The 12,572-nt window shown below is 35.4% G+C and overlaps 1 protein-coding gene across 1 annotated transcript in view; it reads right to left on the bottom strand.

Annotated features, from left to right (window-relative positions):
• The window catches only part of RPS6KA6 (ribosomal protein S6 kinase A6), a 96,274-nt gene that overhangs the window by 76,485 nt on the left and 7,217 nt on the right, over positions 1-12,572 (bottom strand).

The following is a 12,572-nucleotide window of genomic DNA, read 5'->3' as shown; positions in this document are numbered from 1 at the left end:
TACCAGTAAGATAAACTATGGAAAATAAGAAGTCATAGTGGCTAAAGGGGAGTTATTTGGCTATTTTTTAGAAAAAAAATTACTTTCTATATTTACTAAACATCTTTGTTCTAAAGGATCCAAGGTCCAATATATACCAAGAAAGATTTAACTACTTACTGTTAAATATTTTATTCTAGCTGTTAATTTAAAAGTGAAACCAAATTTGAAGTGTGATTTGTGCTATAGAAACTCCCACAATACAAAGGGACTAGAGACTTGCAGTTTTTTAACTAGCATACCTCCTTTTAAAATAGCATGGCAAACCAAAGTCAAAGCAGATAATTTATTTAATTCACTATATTAATTAGAGCAAAAATTTAAAAACAATTATCACAACACTATTACCTCTATGCATTTTTATATACTTTCTGCAGTCAAATGATAAAATATTACCCAAGATACTGCCCCAATTCTTCTTTATCCCACCTTCCAAATGGAACAAGAAATGTTTTGGCCCCAAAAATATAATTTCAAATAAGCTTTTCCGAAAAAAAAAAAAAAAGATTTCAAGTTTTAGTAAAAGGCAGCCTAAAGATACACAAACTAATACTGTATTTACTTCAAACTTCTTTACCCATTCAACAGAAGCTAATACAAAACACATGTGAATGAAGGAAAAACACCATCATTTGTATGAAGATTCCCAGAATAGTTACTTCAGTAAGCATTTCTAAAGGTTCTATAAACAGTTAACACATTATACCTGACTAGGAGGGATACAAAGGAAGGTGACAAGTTCCAACTTTATCCACAAATCTTAGCAGAAAGGGGAATTACTCCACAATTGATCTTGTCAGTTTTTCTGTACAATGAAATTCTTTTTTTAGACAGGGCTTAGACTAAGATAGTCAAGTGAGGTCTCTTCCAATTCTGAAATTTTGATTTCTGTGAAAGCTATAATAGGTCCAGATAACAAACTGTATGATGTCATCAATTCTCTTCACTACCCACTAGGAGGGGCAATAAATAGTGCATTCATTTTTGTTGACAGAACTCCAACTGTCCTGTTCTTCAAACCCAGTGCTGACTTGTACTCAACATGAAGCTGCAGTCCTAAAAAACAGGAGCAAAATGAACCAGAGATTTCGGGAAGTCACTAGATTCTAGGACCATGTACAACACTGAAAACTGTATAGAACACTATACTGGATAAGGAGATACTGACGGAGAGTTTAAATCTAGGTGATGGAACTCTCCTTTACCTTCTCCCCATCACACATTAACTTTACACAGCAAAACATAAATACAATTGACCACAAAACTCCCGAGCTGCAGAAGAAAGGGTATGAGTTTTTGTTTGTTTGTTCGTTTGTTTTGTAGGAAGTAAAGTTAAGTGGATTAGCAAAGAAGACCCAGACTGAATTGTAATAGTATGAACGTCAAAGAAACAGAATGAGGCAAGGGATAACATAGTTTCTGAACTAAGACAAGGAGGGAAGAGCAGGGGAAGAACATGAACATGTGAGGGCAACTCAGCCCAATCTAGGACTTTCCATCATCTTATTTTAGGAAATGCTAGAATTGAGTGGAAAGAAGGAAATTGTTCAGCTGGAAGGTAGGAAGAAATTGAATAGCTTTCAGGCTACTACTGAGTCATTATTTGAAAATGAGGTTTTCTTTTTTCCCTACAAGGAAAGTTATCATTAAATGGCATATTTCTATTAAATATTCTGGCCAAATGAGTTCATCTACAGGTTATACATGTATTATTACCAATAGAATACCAACCTACATGATTCCCTTCACAAATTCTATGGTTCAAAATAAATGGCCTTCTTACGTGTTTTACATATGACCATAACACTCCCCACCTCCATCTCTCCCTCTTAGAATACCTCATTCCCTTCAAATATCAACTCAAGGTCCATCTTTAACATAAGCCTTGCTTGATCCTCCTACTTGCTGCTGTTTGCTCTCATCCACTGCAAATAACCTTGTATTTATTTTATATATAATTATATTTGGAGGGATAAAGGGAAGCTGGGTGTCAAATTGAGGAATGATTTTATCCTTTAGACAATGGGGAGCTACTTGCTCTTTTTTGAGCAAGAGAATGTCATGGTCATTGAGGGATTAATGCTGACAGTAGATATGTAGGACAAATTGGAGTGAAGAAAGATTAGAGTCAAGAATACCAATTAGAAAGCTATGCAACAGTGGAGGCAAGAAATAATGAGGGCCAGAACTAGGGCAGTGATTCTAAGAATGAAATGAAGGGAATGAATGAAGATGTGACAGAGTACAGTATAGAATTAGCGAGTTTATGGAGATAAAGGAGAGGAAGGAGTCACAGAATTTCAGAGTGGAATGGGATCTCAATGGCCATCCAGACCAACAACCCATGTGCAAAAAAGAATCCCCACTATAACATATCCAGCACATGGTCACTACCTATCAAGGCAGTCCGTGTTTTTACCTATCATCAGGCTTAAATTTATCTCTTTGTAACCTGTCATTTCTGTTTCTGCTGCCTAAGGCCAAACAAAACAAAATGTAATGCCTCCTCCATACAACAGTCCTTCAAATACTTGAAGACAATTATTATGACTCTGAGTCTTCTCTTTTCTCCACTAACTATCCCAGACTCCTTCAATCGTCATGTGACTTGGAGTCAAGATCCTTCATCATTCTGGCTAACTTCCTTTGGACATTCTACACCTACACTTTCTAGACTGTGACATCCAGAGCTAAACATGAGTCGCCAGATATAGACCAACCAAAGCAGAGCAAAAAAGGACTATCATTTAATTGTACTATTCCTTTCTCAGGGCTGGAAGCTGTTCCTTTTCTTATAGTAGAGAGGAATTGGATTTGGAACGAAAGGACTTTTTGCAATCTCATCTCAACCACTTATTACTACTGACGTAGGATCTCAATCACCCTATTTGAGCTTTCTGGATCTTAGTTTCCTCATCTGAAAAATAAGAGGTTTGTTCTTTGTGATCTATGAGGTTTCATCTCTCAATCCGTGGTCCTATGACTCTATATGGAATGATGGATTGATTGGTCATGAATCCTCTGGCATGATTTATATAAGAGCAAAGAACAGGCGAGTTAGGTGGAATGTTCTTCAAGAAGCAGATGCCAAGAAAAAGCAAGTTGAGACACCCCCACAACAAATGGGCTCAAACTGAGAAGAATAAAGCTTAGCCAACCGGATTGTTGGTTTCCTGAAACACTGCAATTAAATAAAGATAAAAGTAGTCATATATTGTGACGAGAAAATTCCCAGTAATGTATCACGGATGATATAGTTATCGTAAAAACAATACAAACAAGAGCAATAACAGTTAAACATACCCAAAGTAATATGACCATTATGTACAATATGCATTATAGGTAGAGGGAGGATGGTATAGGGAATGGAGAAAAGACTTTGAAGTTCAGAAGAACCTCAGTTCAGATCTCGAAGACAAATCGGCTTTGTGACCCTGGACAAATCCTCAGTAATCTAGACCAAAGGAGAGTTATATTCAAGACCCTGAAGAACCAGATTCAAATGCAATGGGAAATATTTTTAAGATATGCAAAAAACACAATGGAACATGGATAAGCTTCATGTTTGGTTTTTCTTAAATCAAAATGTTTCCCAGAGGGATGTGGATTGTTCAAAGGCCCCATTTCTAAAACTAAAGTTGTAGAGAAAGGCCCAACTTAGACTGGTAGAGAGAGTTTCTGTGGCTGAGCATTCACAGGTTCAAGGTCTATCCTAATCCTGGGGTAAAATACACATATTTTCTCCAGACCAGGTTCCTCATCCATAAAAGGAAGGATTTGGACTAGGTGACTTCTAAGGCTCCTAAGAACTCTAGCTCTATGATTGTATGATCCAGTTTAAGAAAACATGGTGAGAGACTCAACTAAGGAAATTTATCAGAGGGGGAGAGAATGGGTGCAGAGAGGAGAATGGATGGACACTTAAAATGAACTGGGAATAAAGGGAATAAATAGATAAAAGGTAAAACGTGCAAAGTTTCTGGAACCAACTTATTTCACTCTAAAAGTCAATGGAGTTCCTTGGAGAATCAACTCTCAGGGCCTCAGTTATGTTTACTAAGTAAGTATATATGGCACGTAAGCAAGCAAAGATGTGAAAACCAACTGGCCCTGCATAAAGTTATCCAGAAGGTGCTTATTTGTAGGTGCTAATTGTGAGGACAAAGAAGAAAGATGCATTCAAGGTACCTCAAAGAGGGAGAAAGCCAAGGCATGGAAAAAAATCTTGGACTTAATAATTTTTTTAAAAAGGAAGGAAAATATAACTATGAGCTCTAAGGCCTACTTTCCCATTTACACAATATTTTGAAGAAAATGATCCACACATGAAACCAAGGCATCCTTTTCTGAGGATATCCAAAGGGAATAAGTAGCTCCTTCCAAATGGCATTAAAAGGGACAGTACATCTTTTTCATCCCATGAGTAGTTGAAAGACGTCAAGAATATAAGATTCTATCTGCCCTTAATGTGTTTTAGACTTTAAAAAAGTATTTGATTCACACATGGGTGACTAGAAGGCTTTAACAGAAATAGAAAAATCAGAATAAGCACAGAGGTGTTTATTAAACAATAATAATAAATAATAATAATAAATGTGTGCTGCACAAAAGAGAAAGTTTTGAGGGAAGCCAAACAGTGAATTAATTCTTGACCACAATGAGCACAGCAAAATCTAGATATGGATGTCTAATCAGCATTTGAAAACACAGGACATAGTGAATGGAAAACCTGACATCTCAGAAGCAGAATAAGTTCTGAGTGCTAACAGTCAATGTTTTTTGAAGACACCAGATAATCCAACTTTTACTTGTTCATGAATGCCTGTATCATTCAACTACAACCTTAATAAAAACAACTCTCTCAACTACTCAAATGTATCTGTGATCAATTTGAAAATTCCCTCAATGAAGATCACAGAACATCCATGCCTGACTATCCTGTGTGACTTTTGTCCACATGCTCCCAGAAATTTACCATAAAAGGCCCATCCAAAGTGCTGATGACCTTCACTTTTTCTCAGTGTTATAAGAGTAATGATAAACCCCTCGTTCTCACCGAGTGACTCAGGGGCCCTCGGGCCAGATGCTCCCACTGAGGATGTTTATGCGGGCTGCTGGGTTATGGCAAATGGGCTGAGGGGCAGAGAGAGAGCATGAGCTTTTTGTGTTTACTATAGTCCAGCCCTCCAACAGTCTGAGGGACAGTGAACTGTCCCCCTATTTAAAAAGTTTGAGGACCACTAGACTAGCCCATCTTCTCTTCCTAACCTATAATTTTTTATAACACCTTTGCAGTTTTAGGTGGCACCTCCTCATAGTTACAATGTCCCTTTCCACTGCCCTCTGTGTGATGCTCATTTTTAGTTCTTTGGAGGCAAGGTGTTACAATCCTAGTAAAATGTTTGTACTGGAAAAAACAAGCATCTACTCTTAGGAGAAGCTTGGTGTCAATACAGGTACCCTGCAGTTTCCTGAAAGCAATTCAATTTACACTCCTTTTCAAGCATGGTCCCATCTCATTGACTATCTGTATCATTTGCCCCAAATATATGCATTGTTAGAAAAGCGCTAGAGAGTCATGCTGAAACCTGGGCAACTCACAGCCTTCATTTTTTTGCCTTTCCTCTGTGGACTAATAAGCAAATCATCTTTGAATGATTGAAGATCTCTTTGAGGAGGCTCTGCAACGTCTTGGGGCTTAATGCAATTAATATAACATCATTTCAAAGCCATATATACAATGTGACTATAAAGTAATGAGACTACTTTCTATATGGCAAACAAGAACATCAATTCCATTACTTTCTAGTCATGCCTCACAATATTTTAAATTACATGCTATCATATATATATACTCACGGTTCCTATATGGGCTAGTTTGGCTCACTATTACATAGCTGAAAACTACCCTGAGTTTCCTGAAAATTGGACACAAAGCAGACTGTGAAATAAGGCACATATTCTGATGTCAGTAGCTATGTCCTCACATCTGACAGCATTATTACATCAGCATATTTAATGAAGTTATCCATATCAACAATAATTCTTGTGAAATTAATTATTTATCAAGAAATTATCATAAATACATCCAAAATATTGATTAATTCACCCATTAGCCTCTATTCTTCAGTGTATTGTGCTCTATAGCAATATTTCTGATAATTTAACCCTTATATTGCAACTGACATAGAGGACAGAGAGCCAGGCCTTGAAGTTAGAAAGACTTGGTTGTTTAAGTTCCCTTTTGGCACACAAGAGCTAAGTCACCAAGGACAAATTACTTTACTGTCAGTGTTCCTGGCAACTCTCTAAGATTGTAAATTACATATTTTTATCAGTAGAGGGAGTTTCTACACCCAGCATTCCCTACACAGATGAGATCACTGGTTCAACCAAAAATAAAGTGGGCAATAACAACGTGTTATTTCTTAGACTTAAGTAGTATTTTAAAACATACTTCTGAAATACTATTTAATTAGAATTTGCATTTTATACACAAATGTAATACAAGAGCTAGGAGGAAAATGAAAGAACCTCTGGGGAGAAAATGATAGTCTAACCAAAAATTTTAAATATCTATTAAGAATAAAAAGACAAACACAAATCAAGAAATATTGTGAAAAATCAATATCTGTGTGATCTTGGGTGAGCCACTTAACTAACCTCTGTCAGCCTTAGTCTCCTCAAAATGTAAAATGGGGCTGAGGAGCACCTACCTCCCAGGATTCTTGTGAGGACCAAATGAGATATTATTTGTAAAAAAAGCACTTAGCAGAGTGCCTAGCATGCAGTAGGCACTACATAAATTTTAGTTATTTTTCTTAGTATTATCATCATTATCATTATCTTGCATTGAGCATATAGGTTTCACTGATCAGATCTACTGACTGAAATTATCCTGGATGGATACAAATGGATAACACATTTGAAACATTTATCCATGAAATTTTAATCTGCATTAAAAGATTACAAATAGTAATCTAAACATCTCAACAAGATAACAGCCTACATTTATACAAAGTACACAAAGTAATTAATATACATTTCATACCTGATCCTTAAAAACAATCTGTATGGTGGATGTTGTAAGTAGGTTTATTCTCCTTAAAAAGATGAGGAAACTGAGGCTAAGTGATTTGCCCAGGACCACAAAACTAGTAAAAGCAATGCCTCCCCCCCAAAAAAATAACACCACACAGAGTTTCTGACTTTCAAGACCAGTTCTCTTTCTATTATTCCAAAATTCTTCAAAAGAGTTTTAATATTATTCAAAATGACCTGGGAATAGCTAGATGATATATAGGCCCACTATTCGGCTACCACATTTATTCACCTGACTTTTCCTCAAATATTTTTCTGTGAAAACCTGGCAAAGTTATATCCCACAACCATAAAAAGTTCCCTCTGACACTGCCAAGGTTACCCATCACCTCAGCTAAAGATGTGTGATTAGTGGTGAACCCATTTATTCCAAAACTGTCTTTACTGAGTATTTTGTGGTTGCTTCCCCACTATGTTTCATTCTCCCCTGTATTAAACCATTTTGTGGGTCATCATAGCTGAAGAATTCATTACCTAGTGGCCAACCTTGTAATGATGCCATATGGCTATGAATCATAGGGCATTACAATTTCCAAAGCACCAAAAAATTGTGGATGACTTGAGACAGATAGAACAATCCATAATAGATATATATGCAAGCTGAAGCACATTATCAGTAATGATCTTCTGATTTTTCTTGTGCAGCATGATAAATGTGGAAATAGGTTTAGAAGAATAGCACATGTTCCACCTATATTGCATTACTTGCTATCTAGCGGAGGGGGAGGAAGGGAAGAAAGTATATCACACAAGGTTTTGCAGGAGTGAATATCGAAAACTGTCTTTGCATGTATTTGGAAAAATAAAAAGTTATTATAAAAAAGCACTAATGATCTTAAGAAGTGAAATAGAAGAAATCATAATATGCATAATTAGAAAAGAAGATGGGCCAGTCACATAATGAGAATGAGGGATATTAGATGGACAGCAGAAGTGTAGCACAGGTATCCACAAAATATTAAAAGACCTAGGGGAATGTCTCCAGTAACATGAGGTGGATTCTCAATGGAGAATTTATGCAAGGGAATAGGCAAGAATAACCCCCCCCCCAAAAAAAAAACAACAACACAGGTAACTTGTAATCTATACTAATGGAGGAAATATGTATTTTGAAAAACTCATGAATCCATTCAAGTAGTAAAGTAATAACTGAAACACATAAAACTCCATTTATGGAAAAATTTCAAAATACTCTGCACAAATAATCATTCCAAACAACAAAGACTATAGACTGTAAATAGCTCATTTCTCATAGATTGTTTTTGAATATCAAAACAATGTTGAGAACATAATCATATAAATTCAGTCACTTCCAAAGTACGTTTTATTTAAAGCCATTGCAAGTCATATGAAAAAATGTTCTAAATCACTGTTGATTAGAGAAATGCAAATTAAGACAAATCTGAAGTACCATCTCATACCTCTAGGAGGCTAGGATGACAGGAAAATATAATGAAAAATGTTGGAGGGAATGTAGGAAAACTGGGACACTAAAACATTGCTGGTGGAGTTATGAAATGATCTAACCATTCCAGAAAATAATTTGGAACTATGCCCAAAGAGCTACTGAACTGTGCATATCCTTTGATCCAGCAGTGTCTCTACTGGGTCTATAACCCAAAGAGATCATAAAGGAGGGAAAGGGACCCACATGTGCAAAAATGTTTCTAGCAGCTATTTGTAGTGGCAAGAACAATTAACAAGATCGTATGATGATCAACTGTGATGGACTTGTTTCTTTTCAACAATGAGGTGATTCAAGACAATTCCAATAGACTTGGGATAGAAAATGTCTATCATATCTAGAGAACTTATGGAAACTGAATGTGGATCGAAACACAGTATTTTTACCTTTGTTTTTGTTTTTCTCATGTTTTTTTTATTTTCCTTTTGGTCTAATTTTTCTTGCACAATACGAGGAATATGGAAATATGTTTAAAAGGATAGCACATATTTAACCTATATCAGATTGCTTGCTGTCTTGGAGAAGGAAGGAAGCGAGGGAGAAAAATTTGGAACACAAAGTTTTATAAAAATGAATGTTGAAAACTATCTATAGATGTATTTGGAAAAATAAAATACTTTTGAGAAAAAAAGAAAACAAATACATCCATACAAAATACATTTTTAAAAAATCCAACAAAATAAATTTAGTAAATTTCAATTATTCTTTGATCCATCCTAGTCACTATTCTCTTGATGTTCTTCAGCTTGTCACTGACCTTTTTAAAACATGGTGCCAAGATGTGAACACAAGATTCCAGATGGAGTCCAAAATGGAGAATAACCCTTATTTCAAAAATAAATTTTTAAGGTGGAAAATAAAGTGCTGTTGTCAAACTGATGTTGAAATCATATGAAAATAACCTTTCTAGATAAGAAAATTCCTGAAGAACTCAAAAGCATTTCCAAAGTAGAGCCAATAGGTGATAGAAGAAAGAATTGTGTGTGTGTCACACTCACATGCATCAGTCTCCTGTAAGATTTTTGAAAATTGTTATTTCCAAAGAACCAGAAAAAATAAATTATCAAGTGTTCATGTAGCTATACTATAAATTAAATTGCTATACTGGTTTAGTCTCAGAAAAGCACAGGGGTCACTTCAAATTTACTACTACTATATATTGTTCTGAATAGAGCTCACCAGTTTTTCCCTCAAATTTGTATGTATGTGGGTACAGATATGTATGTATATATGGCTGTGAATGTACATACACATATAAACACACACACATACACACAGAGTTTTATATAATGACCAGTGATTACTGCTCTTCTTCAGCATATAATTTTTCTTTCTTTTTCAAAGTGATTCCATTTTATGAATGTCACCTATATTTAGATATTATACCACTGGCTTGTACCTGTTACTGCTGCTAATGGCAATCACCAAGGGAAAATCATATTGGGAGTATGTGGAATCTTTATTTTCTTGAAAATGAAAAGACAAAAACTTGAAAAAAAAGAGAAAATATTTAAGAAGAGAAAATGCACAAGTATGGTTTCTAATTTGAGGTTTACTGATAGAGGAGTACTATAGGAAATTTACATACCCTATTTCATAATATTAACTAAACAAAGAGTATGTGCAAAATTCTTAGTGGGAAGAGTCATGGGAAGAGGTGGGGGTAGAGGAGAGAGCAGATAAACAGATAATATGGGAGAATGTGGGAGAGAACTAGTCCGGAAAGGGGGGAGTGTAAAAAGATAAGAAGAAAAAGTAATCAGGGCGAACAGACCAAAACAATAGAAGAAAGCTATTCTTTGCCACAAACCTTTTACAAGAAATTATCTAAAAATTCCCATGCACCCTAAAATTCATCAGGTAAAAATATATACATTTCTCTGACTCACGTGAAAGGGAACATGTCCTAGAAGAAAAGAAGGTGGGCTAAGAAACCAAGGAAAGGTGGGCTTAAGTCCCCAGACATCTAACAGTTGAATGACCCCAGAGAAGTCACTTACTGTATCAGTGCCTTACAGAACTCCATAAGACCATCAATTACCAACAAGTTGCCAAAATGAGTTTACAAAGCATGAACTCCCCAAATCTATGAAGTCCCAGACCCTCTCTGTTCCAGGAAAGACATACGGTAAGTTATATTTAAATATATGGAGTAGTGAGGTAGACAGAGTGCCAGGCCTAGAGTTAGGAATCCCCGAATTCACAACCTGCTTCAAGACACTTACTAGCTGTGTGACCCTGGGCAAGTCACTTAACCACTGTCTGTCTCAGTTTCCTCATCCATAATATGGGGGTGATCATAACACCTACTTCCCATGATTGTTGTGAGGATAAAATGAAATAAGTGTAAAGTGCTTAGCACAGAGTCTGGCACACAATAAGTTCTATAAATGTTATCTATCATTTTCATTATTGTTTTTAATTGTCATACTGTTTAAAAAAAAAAAAAAACGTGTAAAACGTTGAAGTTCTAAAGAAAACCTACTAATTTTAAATGAATAACTTCCCAATTGTAATATATCAGACCTGACTAACTCAGTATCTTTCCATTCTAAATAACTACTGAGAACTAAATCAAAAAGTACATTCCATATGAGCTTATTAGTACATGGGAATTTATATGCATCCTTATTAATTAAGCTCTGAAAAAGAAGCTCTAAGTAAGCTAAAACAAATATACCTGATTTAATAGCGTGGGGACAAAATTTCCCATGATTTTACATTTTCCAACAATCAACTAATTTTATCATTTTAGCTTCTCATAAAATTATCTTTGCTTGCTTGGGTGGGCATAAAGCCATGTGATGAAGAACAACTAAGGAAGAAGACTAGGTACAGTAAAATTTAACCTTAACTTCCTCGAACCTATTAATCTACTTTCCTAATTCACAAGTAGAGAATATTGGACATGTCTATTTTGGAGGAAGATTCTGGATACTGTAAGCACTTTATCATCTTCTGATACATAATAAATACACTTTATTAAATAAAACTATGGAAAGTATGTAGCATTGGGCAAAATCTACATTGAGTCTAACACAGAAGTTACAAGTAGTTTCAGTTTATTTTGTCATTTTTCAAGCTAACAATTTATAAAGTGTCTATTATGTGAAAGACTCTGTGCTAGGCATTGGGGATATAAATATAAAACATGACAGTAACTGCCTTCAAGGAGGGGGAGGGGCAGAGATAGGGCACTGGCACAGCTAAGCATAAAACAACATAAGGGCAAAGGAGAATCCAGAAAGCGATGAAAGAAAATGTTTTCTACAACTGGCATGTTAGCTGAAGGGAAGGAATTGAAGGTTCTAGTTAATCATGGTTTTACTGTACATAACTAATAAAACTCTCTCAAGGATCAAAACTTGTTGCTACATCATTAACAACCTAAAATCCTGATTTAACTTCAATCTGTCATACTATTCTGGGAAGGCTAAACAAATTACTTTTAAGACAGTGACACCTGCTTCATTTGGGGAAAGAATTTTAAAAGAATATTTTCTAAACTATGTGTGCATGTACACAACACATACACACTTATCTTTACAAACCCAATGAGAAAGCCTTATAACATATTTTATTGTAGTAGCTATTATGTGAATTTCTTCAACATTCTCAGAGCAAGCAATTTGGTTTTTGTCTTTGAAAAGTTCTCAGGGAAATTAACTTAATTAGACTTTCCTTCACCTTGTTTCAACTGAAGTGTATAACTTGCTGACTTATTGGACAAATCTTGCTTTTAAATTCAACAGTACATATGATAATTTTTTTAAATGACTTATTCAGGGGCTTCCTTTTTTGCCCCAGGCTTTCAGTTTATAGTTAACCAGTAGCCTAGACTCTCCAGCAGAGGAGCCTTTTTAACTCCAAACATGTAACACATATCCTGTTCCAAAGAGGGCTGAGAAAAAAAAAAAAAAAAAAGGTAAAAAAAGTTCTCTCTTTTAGATCGGTGTTTCTAAGTCTA

This window comes from Sminthopsis crassicaudata, chromosome X (assembly GCF_048593235.1).
Source record: "Sminthopsis crassicaudata isolate SCR6 chromosome X, ASM4859323v1, whole genome shotgun sequence".
Taxonomy (NCBI): domain Eukaryota; kingdom Metazoa; phylum Chordata; class Mammalia; order Dasyuromorphia; family Dasyuridae; genus Sminthopsis; species Sminthopsis crassicaudata.
This window is presented reverse-complemented; position numbering and strand designations above follow the sequence as displayed.